This window comes from Staurois parvus, unplaced genomic scaffold, assembly GCF_062004578.1.
Source record: "Staurois parvus isolate SC_StPar_1 unplaced genomic scaffold, SC_StPar_1.0 ptg000704l, whole genome shotgun sequence".
Taxonomy (NCBI): domain Eukaryota; kingdom Metazoa; phylum Chordata; class Amphibia; order Anura; family Ranidae; genus Staurois; species Staurois parvus.
Window position 1 is genome coordinate 5,904,294 of NW_028318500.1, and position 26,375 is coordinate 5,930,668.

Sequence of the window (26,375 nt, forward strand, 5' to 3'; positions counted from 1 at the left end):
TAGGAGGTTTGCCCTAGTGCTATATGGAGTTTTTGTAACCTTACATTGGACTTTATGGACACTTTCATTAGTTCTAATTGTATGGTGGCATTTTTTTGTGCTGATTGTTCTCTATTTAAGTTTCATGCTAAGACTGTGGGCTAGGAAATCACTGCTGTGTTTTTGCTCCACCCCAGGTTGAAACCCAATTTTTCAGCATTCCTATGGGGAGCTACAGCGCAGCAGAATCCCCTCCTCCTCTCTAAGCTGGCTGAACTTTTATTATGATGAATGAACAGTTAGTGCTGCAGGGCTATGTGATAGAGCTGCTGGCTGCTAGTAAACATACATTGCACTGGAAGATAGATCACACAACGCAGACAGTGGTGACTATTTATATATTATAGTAAAAGATCATTCATCTCTGTGGGGCTGTGTGATCTATCTGCTAGCGCAGTAGATGTTTATCATCAGCTGGCAGCTCACATCACTGACTGATCAGTCACTATTATGAATGAACAGTCAGCGCAATCAGGGCTGTGTGGTAAGTCTGCCAATGCAGTGTATACTTACTCGCAGCAGGCAGATCTATGATACAGCCCCACCAGCGCTGATTGTTCATTCATAAAAGCATGCTAGAAGCTGGCTGCTAAAACACATACACTGCACCAGATCTAACACAAAGCCCTGACAGTACTGATTGTTCATTCATAAAAAGTAAAGGATCTGTCAGTGCAGGAAGACTGTGTGATAGACTGGCAGGCAGATACTGAACATACACTGTGCTGGCATATACTTTACACAACTCTGTAGTGCTGACTGATCGTTTACTTTTGTGAATGTACGTGTGTTGTGGTATCTGCTTTCCAAAAATGTGTAAATGGATTTTTTTTACACAAAGTTGCCATTTTGTTACCCACTTCAATACTGGGCACTTTTACCCCCTTCCTGCCCAGGCCAATTTTCAGCTTTCAGCACTCTCAAACTTTGGATGTTAATTACGCGGTCATGAAGCACTGAACCCACACTAGGTTGTTATCATTTTGTTAAAACAACTAGAGCTTTCTTTTGGTGGTATTTAATCACAACTAGGGTTTTTATTTTTTTGCTAAATTAATGAACATTAAAAAAAAACACGTTTTTCTTTGTTTCTGTTATAAAATTTTGTAAATAAATAATTGTTCTTCATAAATTAAGGCCAAGATGTGTTCTGCTACATTTCTTTGGTGAAATTAACCCAAATCAGTATTTAATATTTAGTTTGTAGGAAAGTTATAGGGTTCACAAACCGGTTTATATCTGAAAATTGATCAATCCTGAAGTACTGATGGCAGGGGCGGACTGACAACTCATGGGGCCCCCGGGCAATAGGGGATCATGGGGCCCCTGTGTCCTTGCCCAAACTCAAAAAAGCTTATGAAAAAGGTACCAGGGACATCTCATGGGGCCCCATACTGACCCCGGGCCCTCGGGCAGTGCCCGAGTGTCCAAATTATCAGTCCGCCCCTGACTGATGGCCAATCAAATTTCTTGAGGTCCAAAAATGTCAGGACAGTACAGATATCCCCCAAATGACCCCTTTTTGCAAAGTAGACAGTCCAATGTAGTTAGAAGGAGGCATGCCAAGTTTTTTGAAGTTGCAATTTTTTGTCATAATTCTGGAAAATGAAGAAATTAAAAAAAATAATTTTTTTTAATAGTATAACATCATCTTATAACTGGTGTGGTGGTGGTTAGGGTCACTGACTGGTGACAGTATCAAAAAAAAAATATATATATTTTTTTTAATTTTTTAATTTAAATTCTTTAGTTTTTATTACATTTTTTCTTTTTTTTTAGGATTTTGTTTTCATAATAAACTGTGAACATAGTATTATAATGTTACCATAGTAACTTTGGGGAAGTGATCAGTATTTGTTTTTTTTTACACATTATGATTGCTTATAGCAAAGAATTTCTTTGCTATAAGCAAGCATTTAACTGAATGAAATCTATTCATTCAGGTTTTTTTGTTGTAATTAGCTGTGATTGGCCATGGCTAATCACATTAGACAGATGGGCTGTGATTGGCTCAGTCTCTACATGTGATCACTGTGACTAATCACAGCTAGTCACACAATTTTATACAATGGATGGCATGAAAAAGAAGCCATCCATTGTTTACAATTGTCATGTGACCTGCTGTGATTGGTCACAGCAGGTCACATGGTACTGACAACGGGCCGCTACACAGATCTGTCATCTTCTGTGTCCGAGGTACACAGTCGTTGACAGATTTTGCCACAGCACGGCCCCGCGGGCACATGCAAGGCACAATCCGAGAAGGATGTCATATGATGCTCACCCGGATCAATGAAAGTCCCGCTTGGCTGTCATTCTGCTATTAACCAGGCTGGACAGGTTAAATTATTTTTCACACACAGCATAGGTATGCTTAGAATTACACATTCTGCTACTCATCTCAAGTATTGGAATACCACATGATACTTTTTCGCTGCATAGGCATTAGAGGGGCCCAAAATTCAAGGAGAACCTTTAGACTTTGAAAGCTTTCCAGGGGCATCCATTTGATTTCTTAACTACATATCACATTTTCAGAGGCACTGAAATGCCAAGACAGTAGAAACATCCACAAAATGACCACATTTTGGTGGGCAAGGTATTTGCCAAAAGGCATTGTGACTCATTTGCATAATACATTTTTTGCCAAATGTATTTGGAAAATGAGCAAAAAAAGGGAGAACATTGTTTACACAAAATTGTCATTTTAATGAGAAATTTCTCACACAAAGCATACGTATACCTAGAATTACACCACAAAACACATGCTGCTCCAGAGTATGGGAACACCACATGCGTGACACATTTTTAATGTTTGTCCTGAATATACACCTAAAGTTGTATCTTGTGCATCACAAACATAAAACAACATTGAATCAAAATCTGTACTGGAATGTTCACTGCTTTACCTATAGCAGCCCCCATTTCTATAAGACAAACAGGATAACAGTACTTATTCGTCACCAGCACAATACTATGTTCAATGACCAGGAAGTACAGAAGACTGAGCAAAGGGTGAACAAACAGTACGTGTGGTAGCAGGAGTGCAGTTGTTTGCAGACAATAGCTGAGGGCTTGTGTTTCAGCAGGACCATAATCAGTGGGACATGCAGATAGGTCAGTTCAGGCATTAGGCAGAGACATGGTCAGCAAACAAGAAAAGGATCAGTCAAGGCATCAGGCAGGGACGTGGTCAGCAAACAGGCAAAGGATCAGTCCAGGCATCAGGCAGGGATATGATCAGCAAACAGGCAAATGATTAGTGCAGGTGGCAGACAGTGTCAGTTCTGTTAGCAGGCAACGATGCATCAGCAGGCAAAGACATGGTCAATCTGCAGGAAAAGGGTTGATGGGAGGCCATAGAGGAGGAATCTCCATAAGACATACTAAACACTGAAGTTTCCTGGATACTATGGATATCATTTCTTGCCCACACTATAAACAAAGGCCCTGGGATGATGTCAAGTCCATTCTTTATAGGTAGTTGCATAGGCTCCTCATAGGAAAGCAAAGCAGAGGGCATAGTTGGTTCAAGGTGGTCTAAAAGTGTTGGTGTCAGATGTGGAGAAAAACATTTTACAAGACTTCTCATGGGAGTAAATGTCTATTTGTATGTCCAAAGAGACCAGATCATTAAAAGTAGTGTGATTTCCACATCCACCCAGTTCATCTTTATTCCAATTGGACAAACCATGCCAGAATATGGCTGTGAGGGTCTCATTATTCTAGGTTTAGCGCAAGAGAGTTCAGAACTGAATTGCATACTGTTCAACTATAAGCAAAACCTTGATGGAAGTATAGTAGAGCACTTGCCAAAGCAGAGCCTATCAAAGATTTTTTAGGAGAGAACCAGAAAAGCAGCAATGTTCTTGGCCACAGGGCTGCCTTTTTCCCAGAGCAAAGATGCCCAGAAAAAAAGCTTCCCGAAAGAGCTGGAAAATTACATAGTCCACTTTAGTATGTTCTGTAGATAGGTTTTGTGGTTGTAGCTCAAAGCGAATATTACCCACGGCAACACCTGCGGTCCTCAGTGAAGAGTAGTGGAGACAGAAAGTGGATGTAGAGGTAACAGATAAGACCAATAGCCACACTGGAGAGTCCTGTGAAGTAGCTGGAAGTTTTCCAGCTAGAGTGAGATATCCCTGTAGTTGATCAAAGTGGATCGAGAGTGTAGAGATATTGGATCACCTGAGCCTGACTGGCTTCCTGGGCAGCAAATCTTTGAGTGAGAACCTACAATAAGAAGGCATCTAGGGTACCTCAGACAGGTTTATGGTTCAAGGCCACTGTCACAGAGCACTGAAGGAAGGACAATCTTGGTGATTGCAAGAGTGTACCTGAGGGTTGAGAGGCAGCAGAGGGTAATGATGATGTAAAGTGGCAGACCAGACAACTGCAGAGCATGCCAAAGACTGTGCAGAGACACAGGTGTAACTGATCCGTACCAGAAGGCTCACAAGAACACACAGGATGCTCTGGGATACACAGGAGTGCATGGGTGTCAGAAAAAGGTAATGGATGTTCTGATGCTTTTGGGTGCACTTGTGAGTTTTGCATGCAAGGGGCTCAGACACGGCCACGTCAGAGGAGCAACCTGCTTCTGGATCCTGGGAGAGTTAATTGTGACAAAGCTTTTGATTTTGGGATGCCATTACTGAATTTTACTAAGGCAAAAAAATCTGTTAGAATATTCTGGAACCAAGCATAATGGGTACATTGAAACACGATAAAGCAGTCAATATAGGAGAAATTATATAATATGGGTGTAGCGCTAAAAAATGATAATATTGTGGTATCAAACACAGACCAACCAATAAAGTTGTATGAAAAATTGTCCACTAATAAAGTTCAAACATGAATAAGTATAAATGTAAGAATCAAATCCCAAGATGATAGAATCAGCAGCAGGCAAGCTTGTGACGTCAACCAATGATAAAACTGCGCACTCACCAGAAGCGCATGGGAAATGCGCATGTAACATAAACCATCAAGGTATCTGTAGATGGGCAGGTCAATCCGGTGAACTTATCCTCTATGGTGTAGTCATCAATCTGTATTAAGTTGTCTGCTGGATCCAGAGGCCCCCTTAAGGATGGAAAAGGTGCTCAGCCTGTATACAGGGCTCCTGTTCCTCTGGTAATGCTGTATCGCTGGGGTAACCTGTAGGCTCAATTTGTGTGCCACACTCGGTGTGATATACCATCTTGCCAAACACTTATAATTAATTTCTACCTCCTGCATATTTATATTTCCGTGGATTATTCTATACATTTTCCTCTGTTTTTCCTCATCTATTGTTACTCCTATTTCTATTTACCATTTTTCTATATATGGAGGACTTATATCTGCGTTTATTTCAGTGAGAATCTTATATATTTTAGAGGTTCTGCGTTTCCCGTGTACCTAATAAGTGCTTAAAAGGATTCCAATCCTCTCTTATTCTTAAAGAATTTGGAAGCTTTCCTATAAATTGTTTCAATTGAAAATAATGCCACTTATCCATTCTCGTAAAATCTTATTTTTGTTCCAATTCCTTAAGTGATCCTATTTCCTCCCCCACCATTATAACCCTTAATTGTGCATCTTCTTTCTTAATCCACTTCCCTGTGATACCTTCTTTACCCGGGGGGAGAAAAACTCTGTGGATTTTAAGGGCATTAATAATTAATTAAATTCCCATCCCATCTGTTTGTGCAAAACATCCCAAACTCTTAAAACATTAAATGTGAACAAACTTTTACTGTCTGCTAATCCTCTATATTGTGGAGTTAACCATACAATTCCACTTAATTTAGTATTACTTAGTATATTTTCTATTTTAACCCAGCTTTTTCCCTTTGCTTTATATGTCCAGTCAAAAATTCTCGCCATTATTACCGAGTTATAATATCTTTTTAAATCTGGGACTCCCAATCCTCCTTTCTCTTTATTTCTACATAGAATTTCCTGGCTTATTCTCGGGTTTTTTATTCCTCCAAATAAATCTTATTAACATTTTTTTTAATTGATCTAAAGTAAACCTCTGGTAGTTTAATTGGTATCATTTGAAATTTATATAATATTTTTGGAACAATCACAATTTTATCAAATTTATATGACCTACCCATGACAGGGTTCCCCATCCTAATTTCCTTAGTTCATCCCTGATCTCATTTAATAATGGGATATAATTCAATTTATACAAGTCCTTGGAGGATACAGTTAATTTTATTCCTAGATATTTCAATTCTTTTTCTCTCCAAATAAAGGGAAATTCCTCCTGTAACCTATTTTTCTCTCTATTTGGAAGATTTATGTTTAAAATTTCTGTTTTTGTTGGGTTAATTCTTAAATTTGACATCTCCCCATATTCTTTCAGTGATTTCATTAAATTTGGCAATGTTACCCTTGGGTTTACCACATAGAATAGCATGTCATCTGCATAAGCTGCCACCTTATGCTCCGTAACTCCTATCCAAATTCCTTTTATATCTATATTATTCCTTACTGTAGCCAAAAGAGATTCCAATGATAAAACGTTTAGCAATGGAGATAAAGGGCATCCCTGTCTAGTTCCGATCTGCATCCCAAAATACTCTGACAATTCCCCATTAACCATGATTGCTGCAGAGGGTTGACTATATAATTTCCTTATCCACTCTCTCATTCTAGGTCCCATCCCCAATACTTCCAATGTATCCTACATATATCCCCAATCTACTCTATCAAATGCCTTTTCAGAATCGATAGAGAGTACCACCGCAGGGATTTTCTCTTTCCTACTTTGTATGAGAAACAGAGATCTCAGTCCGTTATCTCTACCCACCCCCAGTCTTAACCCTCAAAATTTTATGTGGTAGAAAAATAAGGAATTTCTCAGAACAGCAGATTTTTGTAATGATCAGGGCATTTTGTAATGATCAGGGCTTTTATTAGTAATTTTATTATTATTATTTTATTGTTTAGTAATTTTATTATTATTATTACAGGTACTTAGATAGCGCCGTCAATTTACATATATTATACATTCGTATCAGTCTCTTGCCCTCAAGGAGCATACAACAAACATCAGCTGCCACTAACTGAACTCTATTGTTTTTTGCAGATAAGGCTCTAGCATGACATTTAGACGTGAGTATTACGACATCAATGAAGCATCTCTACAAACCATTGACATTTCCGGTCACATTTCTGCAATATGTTATAATTACCTAGAAATCTGATAAACTACCATACATGGTACAGTTGCAGCAGGATTTAGATGAAGACTTAACCAGGGTATACTTGTATCAAAATTCAGCTGGTTCCGCAGGAATCGGTCAACTTTCAGTACGCTTACTCTTCTCTGGCTTCTGTTGAACAGTCCTACTGGAAATCCAGCATTTGATTAGTGCTGATCTCTGTATTCTGAGAGGGAGGGGGAGATTCCTGCATCCACATTGTTTGCATGTATGCAGGAATCTGTCAGTTTTTTTCCGTTCAACCCACTGGGGTTGACCTGCCTGTTTTTTTGTATATCCTAGTCTCATTCAAAGCTCAACTAAAACTAACAGACTTTTCTAAATGACAAGCAGACATTTGAAAGCATTTAGAATATTTAATATGAGAGACAATATTATTGCTGCTGACATTCTGCCCATATGTTAGGAATTAAGAGCATTTAAAAATGTTTTATAGGTAGGGAAGGCACCACCGCTAGGTGCACTAGGCAGGACTAGGGTCCTTCCTCTCTCACCCCTCCCCCGGGTTGCTGTCACTTGTCAGCTCATCATCCATCTGTAGATGGAGCTGATGGCTGGTAGTGGCGTGTTTTGGCTCAGCGATGGCCATCAGTTCAAGCGCCATCCAGACACAACTTGGGGTCCCTCACCGCACCCAGCCTGACCTGCCGGGGCTCTGGCCCCATCTCTCCAGTGGGGCTTCTGCTGATGAGAGCTGCACAGGGCATGAGCCAGCCCCTGGACTTGACAGCCTAACCATGAGTGCTCCCCAGCAGAGGAATGGCTACGGCATCCAGATGGTGCACTTCTGGCTGTAAGTACCACCAGCTTTGCCCCTCCTCCTGTAGTACTAGGATCCCTCTGTGTTCAATGCTGTTACACCCCCTCTGCTGCATTGTTGTTCCTCACCTCACCCTGCATCCACCAATAATTTATGGTGTCACTCCATTCATCATGGGTGGAGGTGCCAAGACACCAACAGGGCACCTACACATCTGAGTCACTCAGGTGGCATGCCTGTATTTATTATTATTATTATTATTATTATTATACAGGATTTATATAGTACCAACAGTTTGTGCAGCACTTTACAAAATGAAGGTAGACATAACATTTACAATACAATTTGATACAAGAGGAAACAGAGGGCCCTGCTTGTTAGAGCTTACAATCTGTATGAGGCTGCACATGCCCAGCACACAGTCCAGGGTGGTGGTGCCCCTCTCTGGGTTTCATAGTTCCCAGTACTTATGGTCCTGACCCTAGAAAATACCTCTAGTTGCCTGCTGGTCCATAGATCTAAGTGTAGTTTGCTATATACTCTCATAATGTGGTGTTGAAAATCCCCAAAAGGGTTATTACAAGTCCAGGTAATCAGTGAAGATGTCCTAATGGAGTCTCAGCAGTTCCCAATACTAAATTCCTTTACTCTATGGGGGAACAAAGGTTGCGAAAAGTTGTTCTAGGTGATCCTTTCTAAGCCAGGGTCACGCGAAGTCCTAGGGTTTCTCTAGCAGCTGCTGGGGGTTCACAGAGAGCTGAAAATTATTTTAGGGGTTGTAATATTTTCTACTGTTTTGAAAGTTTTATAATTTTTTTTCTTGAGGGGGGCAGGGGTTCATGCAGCTGGTCCTGCCTAAGGTGCAAAATAGTCTAGCACCGACCCTGTTTATAGGTGATATCTGGTGTCAGGTTGTTTAAATATAAGTTGAAGTATTCACAAAAATGTTTTAACAGTTGACAAAAGGTGTTAAGCTGCATATTTGGCAAAATTGACGTTATGTTTGTTAGTTAGAGTTTATAACTTAATTAACTCAGTTTTAACAAAGTGTAAGTCTGACCATACAGGAGTTAATCGTGTGTCCAGTGTGTGGATGGGGTAATTTCTCCCGCTGTGCTATTCTGACAGTGGCAAGACTTCCCAGCCTTCAGAATACACTGATCAGCGTTGATCAAGAGAAAGATTTCCAACAAGCTTATTGTTCACAAGTGGATTGATGACTTGTTTACAACCAGCCTGCCTGTTGGGAGGTGCAGCATGATGTGGACAGTAAATACACAGTTGCTTGGACCTTGTGTACTTGTAAACTTGGAACAGGAGAGCGCCACTAGGGAAATAACTCACAGTCATGGAGGAGAGATGTTGACAGCTCATTTCCAGTTAGCGAATACCTAGCCTGTCCCTCTTCCTCAAGAACCTTTCCCTACCACTAGTTACTTTCCCTAAAAAGTGGAGTCTCTCTCCATACACTAGACACACACAAGAAGCATGCCGAAACCCAGGGGCAGGGACTTAAATAGACCCTGCTGATCCAAGATGGCCACCAAGGTTCGCATGGCCGCAGCATAGTCAACCGGAATACTGCTCCATTGACCCAGGAAACCATAGAGAAACGGTATTCCCCTTGGACTTCCTCTCCAGGCTGTGGTACCACTCAGACTTAGTGCCACATACAGTGAACAAAACAGACCATACCTGCCTAACTGCTCATGCATTGATTGAAATTCAGCCGGTCCCTGCTGAACTAGCCAAATTTTGATCCATGTATGGCTGGCTTTAACTACCATGTTCAGTTTTTCTTGTTTCTTTTTGTACACCTGTTTGAAAATGTTTTTGTAAAAGTGTACCTTTGATTACATTATGGGTTTAAAACCTCTGAATCAGCATAACAATTAAAACAAGTATAGAACATTGGCCAAGCATACAGATTCTGTTTAAAGACCCAATGATATATACTGCACTTTTCGCTCCATAAGACGCACTTTTTCCCCCCCAAAAAATGGGGGAAAATGTCTGTGCATCTTATGGCCTGGTATTCCCACCACTACCATGTTAGAATACTAGGCCAGCCGCTCAGCTCTTCTGTGCAGCAGAACCTGCTCTTTGGTCTAACCTGTTCCTTGGCCCAGCGGTGTCCTCACCGTCTTCTCTCCTTGGCGCCGGCATCTGTAGTGTGGGCACCCGGCTGTGACAGCTTGCGGCTTCACAGCCGGGTGCCCACTGCGCATGAGCGAGAAGCTCTGTGCTTTGTGAATGGTCCGGCAGTCTTCTGGGACCTGTCACGTGTCCCAGAAGATAGGGAGGGATGTACAAGGGAGGGATGTACGCAGTCTCTGGTCATCTCCTGTACTGTGTCCGCAGTCTCTGGTCATCTCCTGTACTGTGTCCGCAGTCTCTGGTCATCTCCTGTACTGTGTCCGCAGTCTCTGGTCATCTCCTGTACTGTGTCCGCAGTCTCTGGTCATCTCCCGCAGTATGTCTGCAGTCTCTGTTCATCTCCTGTACTATGTCTGCAGTCTCTGGCCATCTCCTGTACTATGTCCGTAGTCTCTGGTCATCTCCTGTACTGTCCGCAGTCTCTGGTCATCTGTATTGTGTCCACAGTCTCTGGTCATTTCCTATACTATGTCCGCAGTCTCTGGTCATCTGTACTATGTCTGCAGTCTCTGGTCATCTCCTGTACTATGTCCACAGTCTCTGGCCATTTCCTGTACTATGTCTGCAGTCCATTGGTTCAGAATATTATTTTTCTTGTTTTCCTCCTCTAAAACCTAGGCGCGTCTTATGGTCAGGTGCGTCTTATGGAGCAAAAAATACGGTACATAACAGTTGTACTTTGCTAACATAAATGTCTATAACCTTATGTTACAATGGAATCCAGATTGGCGTATGTAATGTGCTGCAGATTCACATTCTGACACACAACATTTAAAGTACAACTTTAAGCCTTGGTTCACACTAATGTGGTGCGGCACATCGAATGTGATTTGCACAGTAACCGCACTGCATTCCTGTGCAAATTACATGCGATGTCTGTACGGTGCAATTTGAGCCGCATATTGTGTATGGCTCAAATCGCATCGCATCTGTACCAAAGAGGTGCAGGACCTTTTTTTCCCTGCACCTGATTCTGGTAATCGCACTGCAATTTGTGATCTGTTTCGGGAGTTTCGGTAATGTAACATTGACACCCGTACCAGATCGCATTAACACCATGGGATTGCAATGCGGTGCGTGAAACGTACAAGATTTGCTGTGTTTCCTACACCGCATTAGTTTGAACCAGAGCTTAAGGATAACTAATCACAAGAACAAAAATGCAGCTTACCAGTCCTTGGATGTAGAGGCTGCATTTGTTTTAACTTCACTAACATTTTCAGCAAATACAGAAAATGCCTGTAGATCTTGTCAGAATTGCAGTGTCTTTGTCACTTCCAGTGAGCTGTAGAGAAAGCACAATCAAAACGAAGCTCCAAACTGAAGGAAGAATCATCGTCAGGAACAGGGGCGGACTGACCATTTGGGAACTCGGGCACTGCCCGAGGGCCTGGGGTCAGAAGGGGGCCCCATGAGATGCCCCTGGTACCTTTTCATAGGCTTTTTTGGGTGTGGTTTGAGTGTGGGCAAGGACACAGGGGCCCCATGGTCCCCTATTGTCCGGGGGCCCCATTAGTTGTCAGTCCGCCCCTGGTCAGGAAACAGCAGAGGTTGCCAATGTGCAGGCAGTGAAGTACCAGGTTAAAAGGCAAAATCTTTGTCAACAGTCAAGGCCAGGGTCAGTGACAGAATTGAACAGCAATCAAAAGCAGAAGGGGAGATTCAAGAACAGGTCAGGTGAAAGCCAAGTCAGCAATGAAAGTCAGGCACAAGATCAGAATCAGTAATCACGGTAGAACAGACTGAAAGACCATTCAGCAGTGAGCGTTTGCAGCTATGGGGTAGAACTAGGTTTCTATGTACAGAAATATGTGCATGAGCCTGATGGCTGGCACGATGTTTGTGACAGTTCCACCTAAAATGCTCTGCAAAGAAGGGTACTGTATATGTCAGGTCAGTTTTTTTTCATCCTGTAAAAGTGCCTCTATTTCAGCCTATGTGTCCATGCACATATCACCACTTTAATATCACTCTATAGCTGAAAGATGGCTACAGCACGGTTCTCTCGTTCTGGGAGGGTGTCTATAGACGTCCACCCAGAATGCACCTCGTGGGGGACCCCTTGGGGCGTGCATCGGGCAGGATCTATGCCCATCAGTGCAGCTTATCAGTGCCCATCAGTACCAATCAGTGTCACCTATCAGTGGTGCCTCATCAGTGCAGCCTTATCAGTGCTTCCTCATTAGTGCCCATCAGTGCAGCTTATCAGTGCCCTGAAAAGCCATCTCATCAGTGCCCATCAGTGCCACCTATCAGTGGTGCCTCATCAGTGCAGCCTTATCAGTGCTTCCTCATTAGTGCCCATAAGTGCAGCTTATCAGTGCCCTGTAAAGCCATCTCATCAGTGCCCATCAGTGCCACCTATCAGTGGTGCCTCATCAGTGCAGCTTTATCAGTGCTTCCTCATTAGTGCCCATCAGTGCAGCTTATCAGTGCCCTGTAAAGCCATCTCATCAGTGCCCATCAGTGCCACCTATCAGTGGTGCCTCATCACTGCAGCCTTATCAGTGCTTCCTCATTAGTGCCCATCAGTGCAGCTTATCAGTGCCCATTAAAGCCACCTCATCTATGCAGCCTCATTAGTGCCTATCAGTGCAGCCTCATCAGTGCCCATCAGTGTAGCCTCATCAGAGCAAAAGTTTATAACAGAACCAAAGAAAAAATGGAGACACGTTTTTGAAGCTGCTTTTCCTGCCAGGAGAAAAAGGCATTCAGAGGAGAAACCAAACATCCTGTGTGCAGAAGGCCTTAAGACGCATGACTATTGCACCAGAGATAGGCTCGTCCACTTCCCCATTACCACCATTACCGTTCCGCACCAACCCCCTTCCCCTTAACCAATTATACTAACAAAAGACATAACACCAATTTTGGAGTAAATGGCCAACATGGCCTTTTATTAACAACTCAAGTTACAATACACCAACCATTCCTTATAACAGAAACCCACAGAATTGATGTTGGTCTTCGAAGTGTCATGGAAATTTTGTATTGTTGGTCGAACTTTAAATGTGTCATATATTCGTGTTATTCATATGTCTCTCGTGTGGCTTAATTAAAGCTCTGAAGGCTGCAATTGGGCCATGCGCATGTACAATGTATGTATTACAGTACTCAGCTTGGTAATGGATGAGATGGCAGATCTGCGCTTATAGACCGGCGTGTATACCACCACGGCATTCGATGCGAATGTCGCTGGCAGTAGACCGTGGGCCTGTATCCACATATCAGCAGCATAGTACCACGTGGGCTTCATAACGCAAGGCGCCAAGCGGTACGAACTCCGCGTGTAGGCTTATGCATATCTTACAACCCATTACCAATCTGAACTGTATCCGGATGGATGTGTTTTAATAAAGATCGTACCGGGCCCATCCAGGTACAGACTGATATTTTTAGGGAGTGCTTGTGCAGAGAATGGACATACCAATAGAAGCTAGTAGGACAGGAAATATGACCTCAGATGGCTCATGGGGGGGAAGGGGAGGAAGTCTGCTGACCTCAGAAGACTCATGGGGGAGGACCAGTGATAGATAATAGGAAAGGCTATGCTCCAATTGGAATATACATCCTGTGTATAGGCACTCCCCATTGCATTGTTTGGTAGGAGGGGATTGACTTTATTCATGTGGGGGGCATGTGTGTATTTTTAATAAAACAGAGAGCTGAGTCTAAAACCAGTCCTTATGTGAATTGCAACCATCATCCTGAGAGTGTCGTTTGATCATTCTAGGGTAACGGAGCTCCATCACCTACATTTCAACAGAAGCTAAAAGTAGTTGGATGGGCAGGAATCGTGTAGTTTAGCTGCAGTCGTGGTAAGCAAGATTCGCACAGCTTTATGGGGGATTTCTGCGCATCCAACTGCGAGTACTCACGGTAAGAAGAAATTCGTTAAAGCGAATTTCCAAGACAGTTTGGCGAGCCTGGTGGATACTAACGCGTATTCTTGCATAGCTAACCAAGAACGGGGGGGGGGAATAGCCATCATGAACTAGCAAAAAGTATGCCGGCACATTTCAGGTCTCTCTGCCATTAAGAGGATCGCTTTTTGCGTGTTCGTGTGGCTGATTTCGCTCTCTGTTAGCTAACAAGAATTACCGCTTGGCAAGGACCTAGTTTTTTGTCCTAAACTCTTGATTTGTGGGTGAAAGACAAGGGTTTGTCTCTGCGGAGAGCAGCAGAGGGGTGGGTTTGGTTGGCTGGATTTGGTCAAGTTTAAAAATCTTCCAACCAAAAATTAAACGGGTATATGTTTTAGCGGGTAAAAGTTGTTGCATAGTGTTAGGTAAGTATTTGTGGGCTGTAGGTACTGTATTAATTGCTCTACCCCCCTCCACGTGAGGTAATTATTACAGTGCTGAAAGGTTTAGGTTAATTGTTAACTGCTGTAAGATCTCTGTGTGTATGTAGTCTGTGCAATGTTTTGTGGTACTACTGCTCCCAGCGAGCATGCAGCAGGGGGTCCTTTCTGTTACATGTACATGTTAGTGTGATATGTTGGTGTTTTATGTCCGTTCTGTGATTGTGCCCAAATTGTGTTGTATGTGTACTTCATATTGTTGTGTAATTGTCCAGTGTATGTTCTGTCCAAAAGTCTGTTTTATGTAAGAGGTTAGAGGCAATTTTGAGGCTAGAGTCTGCCATGTGCTCCTCTGTGGGGGGGCCATTCTAGTGTTACCATGTGCTTCCCTGTGGGGGGTAATTCTAGTATCTGCCATGTGCTCCTCTGTGGGGGGTCATCTTCTTGACTAACCACATGGACTCCTTTTGTTTGGTGGCCATTTTGTTGGCTACCATGTGCTTTCCCTGTTGGTGGCCATTTTGTTGACTACCATATGTGCAGTAATCTCTATGCAATGTGTATGCAGTTTCCTATATGCATTTGAGCCATATTGTGTTTTTAATCCAAATTTTTTACAGTTTCATTTGTTTGCTTTTAGCTTTAAATTTGCGTATTGCCAGCCAATTTAAAGTGTGTTAAGTGAGTTTTCCCTTCACGTGTTCCACATTTAGTGAGCGCGGTGAAGTCTGGGTTTTTGCACATAGATTTCTTGTATAGTGATTATGTTTTTCTTGTGTTTTTCCTGTTAAAAGTAGTTCCTTATTGTAAAGCGGGTTTGTTTTAAGCTGCTGTGTCACGTGTTTCGCGTCCAGCAGACTTTTTGTGTAAACGGTTTTTAGGTGGTTGCAGCAAAGATTGCGTGTGTAACGTGGATCGTTTAGCGGTGCTGATAGGAGTGATTTTTGCGTCAGCAACAAGGTTACTTTTGGCGCAGTTTTTCGGTTTACCTCTGTGTAATTGTTTTACTGTGAAACTTCCCGTGTTTTTCATAAGGATCCACTTTGTCCTTTTTAACAGTTTTTCAGGTTGAAAAAGGGTTTTTCTGTGTGTATTAGGAAAGTTTTTTTCTTTACACAAATTACCTAAAGGTCGGTGGCAGTTCATTCCTGATGAGTCCTCCGCCCCTATGACCACCATGGTAAGTAACTCCTATGAATCCTCATAGGAAGTTGGCAAATCGGTGTCGGCCCAGATCCATCTTTTTCTCGAGGAATTAAAATATCCCCTCCCTTGCCTCATCGACACCGGTGCAGCCAGAACAGTCTTGCGAAAACAGGACATCCAAGGCAAGGTACCCCTCTCAGGGGCAAGCACACCGACGGTAGGTCTCACAGGTCAAACGGTGTCTCTACAGTCCACCAAACCACTCCATTGCAGGTTAGGTCTGCACACTGAGGCTGTCAGGTCAGTGCTGGTCTCAGATGACGTCCCCATCAATCTTTTGGGAGCGGACATCTTGTCAGACATTCAAGCTGTCATTGAGTTCACCCCATCGGGTGTTGTGGTGAGTAGTGCCCTGTCGGAAGAAAGACTGTGCACATTGTTGGCCCTACCTTATCTCACCGAGGCTACATATTGTCTGGAGTTGGACGTATTGGCTGAAGTTGACCCCAAAGTTTGGGCAGCAGATAAATATGATGTGGGTCTCTTGCCGGTACCTCCAACTACAGTCAACATCAGACCAGGAAGCGTATTACCACAACTACCACAATATCCTTTAAGTGTAGCTCAAATGGACAGCCTAAAAACCCAGATCGACCATTATCTACAGATAAAGGTCCTCACCCCAACCCAGTTGCCATGTAACACACCATTATTCCCAGTAGCAAAAAAGACAGCACCGGGTCAACCCACCACCTACCGGCTGGTACATGACCTGAGAGCGGTAAACAAAATCATCATCAGTGATGCCCCTTTGGTGCCCAATCCACACACCCTGCTGGCAACCATACCACCCAATGAAAAATTTTTTACCGTCATTGATCTGTCAAACGCGTTTTTCTCGGTACCCCTGGATCCCCAGTGTCAGTACCTTTTTGCCTTCTCCTTCCAGGGCCGACAACTTACCTGGACCCGTCTCCCCCAGGGGGCGGTAACCAGTCCCTCGGAATACAGCTGCAAGCTGAAAATCGTGTTAGATCAGTGGACCCCAATGAATCCAGAGGTGGTGTTGTTACAGTATGTTGATGACTTGCTCCTCTGCTGTCCCACTAAAAAGGATTGTTATCAACATACTGTTTCATTACTCAACCATCTGGCGTCAACGGGCAACAAGGCCAGCAAGGAGAAATTACAACTCTGCCAGGAAAAAGTAATCTTCTTGGGGCATTGTATTTCTCAGGGCACCAGGCACCTAACAACCCAAAGAGTGCAGACATTGCAAGACCTAAAGAGACCCAAAAACCACCGTCAGCTGAGAGCCGTCCTCGGCCTTATCAACTACTGCAGAGATTGGGTCCCCAATATCTCGGGCAAACTTGGTCCCCTGTATGAGCTGACATCCAAAACACCATTTCAAATGTCAGATGACGACTGGTCAACTCTTCAAGATTTGACTCAGGAACTCTCAATAGCACCAGCCCTAGGTCTACCCAACTATGACCTACCTTTCTACCTTTTCTGTCACGAAAGTCAGGGCCATGCAACCGGAGTACTAACCCAACTTCACGGAACCAAATACCGCCCCATCATGTACCTATCGACCGCTCTGGACCCAGTCATCAAAAGGTCCCCGGGTTGTGTGAGGGCAGTGGCTGCTTGTGCTGTCCTTGTCCAAAAAGTGGGTGACATCGTTTTGGATTCACCCCTCACACTCTACACTCCGCACTCGGTGCAAGAGATCCTAAACCAGGTCCAAACTAAACATCTCTCTGCAGCAAGATTGACCAAATACGAGGTAGCCCTCCTAACTCCTACTAACCTCTCTATCAAACGATGCACTATTCTTAACCCAGCTTCTCTTCTTCCTGTGTTGGAAGACGAGAAAGGGGGAGAGGACAACAACGACAGTGCTGAATTTTGCAACCCGACTAACAATACTAACACCTCTTCTACTAACATGTCTTCTTTATCCACTACTAACCTCTCTTCCAAAGGACACGACTGCATTTCTTTGATGGAACTGGAGTCAGCGGCGATCAGCCCAGTGAAGGAAACGCCAATACCGGAAGCGAAAAATCTTTTTGTCGATGGGTCCAGGTACTACACCCAAGACGGTAAGCCACACACTGGTTACGCGGTCACGACGGAAAGTGACGTTGTGGAAAAGGGCTCTCTGAACGCACATATGTCAGCTCAGGAAGCTGAGCTGTGGGCACTGGCCAGGGCATGTGAGTTACATGAAGGTCAGAGGATTAATGTTTATACGGATTCGAGGTACGCGTTTGGTATTGCACATGACTTTGGTCCCATCTGGAAAGCGAGGGGATTTCTCACAAGTTCAGGTAAACCGGTGAAGCATGCAGAACTGATTGACAGGTTGTTCATTGCTTTCGGCCTGCCACGGGAGATTGCTGTTCTTAAGGTGAAAGCTCATACCACTGAGACTAGTGTGGAGGCATGTGGAAACGCTTTGGCAGATCGGTCCGCAAAGGCCGGTGCACTGGTTCAGGAAAGGGGGGTTCTGATGCTGGCCATCCCTTCAGAGGTTTCGTTAGACGAGTTTAAAAAACTGCAATCACAGGCGGGTTTGCAGGAGAAGGCTAGATGGACAGCAGCAGGAGCCTCCCAAGGGTCGAATGACATTTGGTGCCTGAACAAAAGATGGTGTTTGCCAAAGTCCCTTTTCCCCATGATGGCCCACTTGGCTCACTACCCTGGGCACCAATCTAAGACGGCTATGTGTGCGTTGGTAGACGAGCATTGGATTGCACCTGGGTTCAGTACTGCTGCAGCTACCTTTGCAGCTTCTTGCCTAGTCTGTGCCCTACACAACCCTGGCAGAACGGTAGTAATACCCCAAAGGCACTCACCAAAACCTGAACGCCCCTTCCAACGCATCCAGATCGATTACATCTCGTTACCAAAGAGTGGGCCGTACGAATACGCCTTGGTCTGTGTAGATATGTTTTCAGGCTGGCCTGAAGCGTGGCCCGTCACATGTGCCAACGCTAGTACCACGGCGAAGAAAATCCTGTCTGAGGTTGTGTGCCGCTGGGGTCTACCTGAAACCATCGAGTCCGATAGGGGGTCACACTTCACTGGACAGATCTTTGCAGAGGTATGTAAAGCCCTTCACATCAACCAAGGGCTACACACCCCGTATCACCCCGAGAGTAGCGGTAAGGTTGAACGTCTCAACGGAATCCTTAAAAACAGGATCTCCAAAATCATGGCCGATACCAAAAAACCTTGGCCTGAGTGTCTCCCCATTGCCCTCTATTCCATCCAGAATGCCCCTCGGCAACCACATGGGCTGTCACCCTACGAGGTGTTGTTTGGGGGACCTCCCAAAACAGGGTTGTACTTTCCTCAACAGTTGTCGTCTTTGCATTCACAGCTTACAGGTTATGTGCAATCTCTGCAACGGGAGCTGCAGAAGATACACCATCGGGTTCGCGAATCGCTCCCCGATCCAAATGCAATAACTGGTGTTCTTTCTATTGAGCCAGGTGATTGGGTCGTCCTAAAGAAACATCAAAGAACCGGACTCAAGCCACGGTTCACCGGACCATACCAAGTCCAGCTGACGACACCTACCTCACTCAAACTCGAGGGACGAGACAACTGGGTGCACGCAAGCCACTGCAAGAAGCTTTTCAACTACACCAGAGAATGAGGGGTGTCATTATCCTTTTTCTTTTTGTTTGTATGTCTTACATGTGTGTGAACGGAGGAAAAGACGGCAGATACCCCAACCTTTTATTTAAAATGCACCTGCGTTTAGCCAGAACCGCCAACAAAACCAACTGTTGGGTATGCTCTAAGCCCCCACCCAGTCATCACATGTCCGCAATGGCCGCTGTTCATGCCCTATATGACATCCGCGTCGGCATGAAAAAGCAAGGGACCCCTGGTCAGCCCCCACGTAGACATTTGTCGGTAGAACTTAATGACACATTTTTAGCAGGTAACATCAGTTTCAGCACCAATATTAGCTCTAGCTCCTGTAGGGCCCTTACCAGTCCATTATGGGTAACTGGGCAGCTAGGCAGCCCTCAGGTGTGCTTTAACATCAGCTTTGGCACAGGTAACAAGTTTGTTGGGACTACCACCTGCGAGGGAGGTATAACTGTCAATCTGACTAACCAGACTTCCCTTCTGAGTAACCACACTGACCGACCAGACCACGTGTGTTGGAAGGACGGATGTGATGTGCAGACTGAGGGAGCAATCCCCCAGTCTGTGCAACTGTTGCTCAGTGCCAGAGGCCGAACGAGGAACTCCTCCTGCTCTGCTCTGACAGGTCCATACTATTTTCTGTATGGTTCGGCAGCCTATAGAACATTTCCCCAGAACGCGAAAGGTTCGTGTGCCCTCATAAAGCTAGTCCCCGCATCCTATGTAGTGATGGATCATGAAGAGTTGATGGTCCACAAGAAGGTAAGGATGGCAGGGAGAGTTCGCAGGGAGCTGTTCTCTGAGGGCGACCAAGCATGGGCTTGGTTCCCCTCATGGACAGGATGGGGAATAGAACTTATGAAGCGCCTGAACAATTTTTCTGTCATCGTGGATAGTATGTTTAACGAGACCGTAGAGGCTGTCAGAGAAATTGCCCAAGAACAACGGCAGATGGGAATTTTAGTGCTTCAGGAGAAGATGGCCCTTGATTATCTTTTAGCCGCCAAAGGGGGGTTCTGTGAGTTCATCGGAGAGGATTGTTGTACTTGGATAGAAGACACCGATGACAAGGTCCAGGCCCATATGGACAAAGTTAGTGAACTACAGGGAAAAGCTAGAGCTATAGCTAGTGAGGGTTGGAATCCGTTCAAGGGTTTGGGAGGATTGGGAGATTTCCTGTTCTCCATCGGATCTTGGTTGAAGGAAGTGGGAGTGTATGTCCTGATGCTTCTCTTTTTCATCTGCCTTTTATATGCCGCGGTGAGATGTCCCTGTTGCCTCATCGACCGTGTAAGCCAAGCTCGGGCAGACGACCACATCTCCATGCCCGCTCCTGGGATCCCACTCCAACCACTGATCGGAGGAAGACCTCACCAACCATCCACCTTCTCTACAGATTACGTCCTGGCTTCCCTCTAATTTATCTCTCTGAAGACCACATTCTCCAAGACCTTCAAGCAAGCTTCAAGCCTCATCATGGTTTGTGTCTGCAATTTGGAAAACCGTCTGGGTCGAGACCAGCCTTGTGTGGCCCCGTCTGCAGGGGCAATTTGAGAATCTATTGCTGGATCTCCCCAGACCACCGTGGGATCACAAGCCTTATTCATACCACAAGTCTGTTTGTGGTTTTTGCAAGAGCCTTCCTGTAGTGAAGGTTCCAACGCTCTTGAGGATCATTGCTTCAATCAAGCCTGTTTGCGTCGAGTCTGCGTCGGGTCTTGTTGTTTCAGGTACCCCGTGGAGCTTTATTCTCAGGGACAACTACAGGAACTCTTTGAAGTTTGAGACTACACCCATCAAGCTGAAGAAGATCAAGAAGGGACACGAGGAGAATATGATAAAACAGGAGGGAATGTCATGGAAATTTTGTATTGTTGGTCGAACTTTAAATGTGTCATATATTCGTGTTATTCATATGTCTCTCGTGTGGCTTAATTAAAGCTCTAAAGGCTGCAATTGGGCCATGCGCATGTACAATGTATGTATTACAGTACTCAGCTTGGTAATGGATGAGATGGCAGATCTGCGCTTATAGACCGGCGTGTATACCACCACGGCATTCGATGCGAATGTCGCTGGCAGTAGACCGTGGGCCTGTATCCACATATCAGCAGCATAGTACCACGTGGGCTTCATAACGCAAGGCGCCAAGCGGTACGAACTCCGCGTGTAGGCTTATGCATATCTTACAACCCATTACCAATCTGAACTGTATCCGGATGGATGTGTTTTAATAAAGATCGTACCGGGCCCATCCAGGTACAGACTGATATTTTTAGGGAGTGCTTGTGCAGAGAATGGACATACCAATAGAAGCTAGTAGGACAGGAAATATGACCTCAGATGGCTCATGGGGGGGAAGGGGAGGAAGTCTGCTGACCTCAGAAGACTCATGGGGGAGGACCAGTGATAGATAATAGGAAAGGCTATGCTCCAATTGGAATATACATCCTGTGTATAGGCACTCCCCATTGCATTGTTTGGTAGGAGGGGATTGACTTTATTCATGTGGGGGGCATGTGTGTATTTTTAATAAAACAGAGAGCTGAGTCTAAAACCAGTCCTTATGTGAATTGCAACCATCATCCTGAGAGTGTCGTTTGATCATTCTAGGGTAACGGAGCTCCATCACCTACATTTCAACAGAAGCTAAAAGTAGTTGGATGGGCAGGAATCGTGTAGTTTAGCTGCAGTCGTGGTAAGCAAGATTCGCACAGCTTTATGGGGGATTTCTGCGCATCCAACTGCGAGTACTCACGGTAAGGAGAAATTCGTTAAAGCGAATTTCCAAGACAGAAGGCACCCCAAAACGATCCGAAATGCACCTGCGGACAACCATATACACTAGGCCTCCAGCCGCAACCAACCAGCTCGGAGACAACCATACCGTCCGCAGTGCAGCACCACCACCTTCCAGTTAAACCTTGGTTAACTGGGAATGTCCCCGGGCATCCCATACCACGGATGGGTCCCACACCATTGTTGTTTACCTTCCAAATAAGAACCGCCTCCAGAGACCAACAACCGCCCATGAACCAACATAATCCCCCCCTCTACCTGGAGGGACCCAAAACTCACCCAAACAGGGAGGGCGGGAGGGAAGCTCACACTCTTGCCATTCAGCTAACTGACGCCCCCTCACAGAACCTCCCACCCTAAGGTTCAGCAAAACCCCACCTACACCAACCTCTACCAATCAGCTACCCCCCACTAACAATAACAAATCTCCCTGGAGCTACCTTAACCCTTTCTGCTCTTCCTTCCCCCACTCTGGGCCTAGTCATGTATGCCCTGCGCTATTTCTTCTTTATTTCGCTACGGCATTTCTTGACTATTGCACCAGAGATAGGCTCGTCCACTTCCCCATTACCACCATTACCATTCCGCACCAACCCCCTTCCCCTTAACCAATTATACTAACAAAAGACATAACACCAATTTTGGAGTAAATGGCCAACATGGCCATTTATTAACAACTCAAGTTACAATACACCAACCATTCCTTATAACAGAAACCCACAGAATTGTTGTTGGTCTTCGAAGGCACCCCAAAACGATCCGAAATGCACCTGCGGACACCCATATACACTAGGCCTCCAGCCGCAACCAACCAGCTCGGAGACAACCATACCGTCCGCAGTGCAGCACCACCACCTTCCAGTTAAACCTTGGTTAACTGGGAATGTCCCCGGGCATCCCATACCACGGATGGGTCCCACACCATTGTTGTTTACCTTCCAAATAAGAACCGCCTCCAAAGACCAACAACCGCCACAGCACGCTGGGTAAGCCCTTACCCATGCGTGCCACGCCACAAACGAACAGCCCGCTGTATGCCATCCTGCAGATCCAGGGACCATAAATCCGTCCCAACCGCATTCAAATGCACCCCATCGCACCTGAGATACCGCCAAGTATCCAACTCCAAGTGCCGGACCACAAACCCCCCATGGTGACTAAAGAAACGCCCCACCTCTCTGTTAACCTTGATCCGAGCCTTGTTGAGCCTCTCCACCGACCGCGCCCAACGCCAAGAGGTACGGGCGACAATGTCAGACCACACCACCACCATCCCCGGATAAGCCCGCCGCAACTGAAGAAAGTCCAGCTTGACATCCCGCACCAGCTCCCGCTCAGCGTGCCTGAAAAAACACCCCTGCCCCACTGGACGACGGGACAAAAATTCCTGAACCGCCCGCACTGGGCACACCAGAGAAGCCGGAAGAACGAAAAAACACACCCGACCACCACGTCCCAATTGGTCCGTCTTAGACCGACGTACCAGCACCTCCACCCATTCACCGGAGCACCTGACCTCTTCCACCAATAACCCCCCAAGAACCGATTTGGACGGACTAACGAGCTCCCCAATACGCAACGCCCCAAAAAAGGCCACCACAAAAGCTGCCCGAAATAAGCACACCTCAAAGTCCGAAGAACACACAAACCACAAATGCACAAACAAAGACCCCCAACAACTCAAAAGACACCGGACGACGAGAATCCTTACAGCGATGAGCACTCCGGTAACCCCGGAGAGCCTGCCGAACCCAAAAATCTTCAGTGAAATCCTGACACCCTTGCAACTTAAAGAAGAATGCCAAACCCGCCAGTCAGCGATCCACCGCAGCAGCCGACACCCCCCGCTCAAGATTCCGCGCCGCAAAGTACAATACCGCCCAAACCACCTCCGTCCCCCAGGGATCAATCTCAACCCGCTGTAGCAGATCCAGCCACTCCCGCCAGACCCTAGAGTATGCAGACCAAGACGCCTCACTCACCGAACGCCGGATCCAGCCCGCAAGGACTCCAAGGCAATCTCCCACAGCCCGTTGGGACAAGGAACCCCGTGTTGCTCCGCCGCCGGCGCCACCTCTCGGAATTTGTCCCACTGAAAGCGAGACAAAGCGTCAGCCACGGTGTTATCAACCCCAGGGAGATGCACCGCATGGAGAAAAACATTCAGATGCAGACAACGCAACACTAAATGGCGAAGCAAGGCCACCACCGGTCGAGAAGAAGCTGAGACCCGATTGATGACATGAACCACCCCCAAATTGTCACAGTGACAACGCACGTTTAGATTTCGAAAATTCTCTCCCCAAACCTCAACCGCCAACACTACCGGAAAAAGATCCAACAACACCAAGTTTCGAAGAAAACCCGCCTCCCGCCAGGAAGCAGGCCACGAGGCCGCACTCCATCGACCCTGGAAAAAGCCCCATAGCCCGCCGATGCCGCCGCGTCCGTGAACCATTCCAAGTCAAAATTCCTAACAGGGCCAGACATCCAGAGAGCCCGCCCATTAAACGAATCCAAAAAGGTGTGCCACAAATGCAAATCCTCCCGATGATCCCAAGTCAACCGAATAAAATGTAAAGGGGAGGTAATCCCTGCCGTCGCCGCCGCCAACCGGCGGCAGAACACCCGACCCATGGGCAGAATCCGACAAGCGAAGTTAAGTTTTGCCCAACAACGACTGTAAGGCCCGCAGCTGAATTTTTCGCTTGCCCCAGCACCCCACGTAGTTCCCCTTTTAAAGAGCCACCAGCTTAACCTCAGGCAAGCGGCACTCCATCGTGCCGGAATCCAAAACAATGCCCAAGAAAGTCATCACCGTAGCCGGGCCCACAGTCTTATCCACCACCAGAGGAATCCCAAAACGTTCCGCAACGTGTTGCAAAGTGGCCAGCAAAACTGCACATACTCCGGAATCTGGCAGACCCACGCAAAGAAAATCATCCAAATAGTGGATGACCGAATTCACCCCTGAGACATCCCGCACCACCCACTCCACGAATGAACTGAACTTCTCGAACAAAGCGCAAGATATAGAACACCCCATAGGAAGGCACTTATCAACGTAAAAATAGCCCTGCCAATGACAACCCAAAAAACGAAAACTGTCCGGATGGACTGGCAACAGCCGAAACGCCGACTCAACTTCCGATTTCGCCATGAGCGCACCGCGCCCATACCGACGGACCCAGAAAACAGCCGCATCAAAAGACGTGTAAGACACCGAACACAACTCCGAATCAATAGCATCATTCACCGACCCCCCCTTAGGGAAGGACAGGTGGTGAATTAACCTAAACGCATTCAGCTCCTTCTTGGGCACAACCCCCAAGGGAGAAACAACCAAATCCGAAAACGGAGCGCAAGCAAACGGACCCCCCATGCGTCCCAACCCCACTTCCTTACGCAACTTAGCCAAAACCCCCTCCTCATGCCGCAAGGCCGACCGCAAATTCCGAGCTAAGGGAGGAATCAAAGTCAAAGTACACGGGATGCGAAAACCCTCCGAAAAACCCGCCGTCAGCAGCACTGCAGCTGCCCGATCAGGATACCTCTTTAAGAAAGGCCCCATCCTTTCCACTCGCACCGGAGTCGTCCCTCTTACCAGCATGCTCTCCGGGAAGGCCTCGACCCCGCTGGAAACAGCGCGACAAGGGATGGGAGCCCCTGCACCCGGAACATTCGAGCCGAAAACGGCAAGACCCACCAAATCGACACGTCCCCTCTTGGAACTGCCAGCAGAACCCCTGACGCCTGGAGGTTGATTGTCCCGGGGAGAACGAACCGCCGGCCCCGCTCTGAAAAAACAAACCAGGGGCCCTCGCCGGTGTCATGAGTCGCATCCAGAGGCCAATGTCCTTATGATTCCAACGCAATGACGGGCGAACCGCCCTCCGCTGCCTAAACTGCTTATCGTACCGAAGCCACGCAGTACCCCCATAAACCCTGTGAGCCTCACCAATGGCATCAAGGTAACAGAACAGTGCCAAGCAATGTTCAGGAGCCTTCTCCCCAATCACACTAGCCATGATCGCGAACGCCTGCAACCAATTTGCAAAGGTACGCGGGATAAAACGTAAACGCCGCTGCTCCGCTTCCACCCGCCTACTCTCGTCAACCCGGGACCCTTCAAAAGGAAAATGCTCCAAAGGCAAGAGTGAGAATATATCAACGTACTCCCCACGCAAAATCTTCTCCCGTACCTCCAACTGTAAGTGCGCACCCAAAGGGCCCTCAAAACACACGTACACTTCGCCCCTGGCCGGGTCCACCAAGC